Raw genomic sequence first — 2,009 nt, 5'->3', positions numbered from 1 at the left:
TTGTCAACTAATTTAGTAATCGTTAGTTAACTGGAGTTTAGAGATGGTAAAATATATGTTTAGGTGACAGATCAATAACCTTTGATCAGCAATTATACCATTTATACCACGAACATTATGCAGTTAAGATAAAAAAGATTTTTCATCTGTCAAAATGCTCTGTCCAGAAGTGAAATCGCTTTAGTTTCACTTTGTTTAATCTCATAAAAAGTCTTCTTTAAGGAACAGACAGTTTAATTGATTTGCAAAATAATCGTTCATTTCAGGCCTAGTTGTTAAAGTGTTATTGTGAATTTTATTTAACCCTTTATAGGACACTCAGTGAAATACTTTGAAATTCGAAATGTCAAGCCAATAGTGTTATTGGAATCCAGGACAGGACCTTATCTTTATAACATTAAAAAAATATGGATATTTTGATGGCAAAAATGTATGTCAATGTAATAACAAGAAACGCCTACTTGCCTGAATATATTAAGAAAAATAAGAAATTAATAAGAAATTCATGAAAAACAATCTGAGAGAAAGAAACAAATTTTTTTTGGGTCGAACATAACCTTAGAGGCATTAATGCTGATACTGAAACTTACATTTTTTAAGTTTATAAACCTAAATATAATTGTTAACGAGGCTTATTAACGTTTAACTTTTCAATTAGCTTTTTACCTTTTTTTCCCCCAACTTAATTTCGAGTAGATAATATATCATTCAGGGGCTCGCTCATTTAATTGGTGAAATGCCAAAATAAGATGTACAGCCATGTAGCAGCATCTTTGATGAATGGCTGGATATAGTTCTAGTTTTTCTAGACTTCACTGAGGGACAAGAGGCGACTCCATTTTTTAAGGGGTATCCAAGGGATCAAAAATGATAACTTGCACTATAAAGGGTTAATAGCTCATATATTCACCTGAGAACTGATGTCTGTGTGTTACAGAGCCTGGTTGTGTGCACTGAAGTGTGCATGACAATAAAGTAGTAAAACTCAATCTATTTATCTATTTCTATTCCCACAGTGACCCACCTGCGCCACATCAGTGGGGTCTAAAGTGGGCTTTTCTTTGGGCTCCACTGCTCTGCCATTTTCTGCCATTTCATTCATTTCCTCCTAAACAGGGATAAAAACCAACAGCCTGTGTTAAATGTTATTAAAAAAAACCAAAAAGTAGCATTTAGCAGGGCTATGTCTGCTATATCAGCCTTACCTTTGTCCGGAAAAGGAACCACAATGAACAGCGCTGCCTGACTGTCGTCATGACAACGCTGACAAGAAGTCACGTGGCTCTCAGAAAACAGGCCTGATTAACTGATCGGACCAAACGGTACAATATCTGCACCTTGATGTAATAAAGAGGTGTCAAATATATGAATGTTTATTACTTAAGTGGAATTATTAATCCTGTTTAAAACACTTTTGTTGAAGTTAGAGTTTTACTCAGGTAAAACTTAAAGAATAAAAGTAAAAGAAATGCAGGGAAAACTTGTTAAGGACGTTAAACTTAATACTGATCATTATACTACACTATTAAAGGAACATATTTCTTTATAATTTATTTTCTTAGTTTTGTAATTAATAATAAGAGTGTCAAATTTATTTTTGCATCATCTTAAAACACTATTTATTTTGGTATGTGGTGAACAACAAGTTGGGGCAGCACCGAGTCCAACCACAAAGAAATTAATTGTCTAGATGAAAGATACATTTTTTTTTAAAATACCACCAGGCCATTACAAAAATGTGGTTAAATGAAACCAAACTAACGAGTCTATTTTTGAAATGTAAGGAGTAGAAAGTAGTGATAATTGAAAAAAACAAAAACTTGAGTAGAATAAAAAGCTGCATAAAAAGAATTATTACTCCTGAAAAGTATATAGAGCCAAAATTTTTACTTAAGGTAATGTAGTATTTGTAGTTTTGTTACTTGACACTTTGGGTAATAAGATACAATAAACCTCATAAGAGTTAGCTCCTTTATCATGTTCTGGTTTAAATAAATAAAGTCAAAAAG

The sequence above is a fragment of the Cyprinodon variegatus genome, unplaced genomic scaffold (assembly GCF_000732505.1).
Source record: "Cyprinodon variegatus isolate N-32 unplaced genomic scaffold, C_variegatus-1.0 Scaffold794, whole genome shotgun sequence".
NCBI lineage: Eukaryota > Metazoa > Chordata > Actinopteri > Cyprinodontiformes > Cyprinodontidae > Cyprinodon > Cyprinodon variegatus.
The sequence above is the reverse complement of the archived record's forward strand: the minus strand, read 5'-3'. Positions refer to the sequence as shown.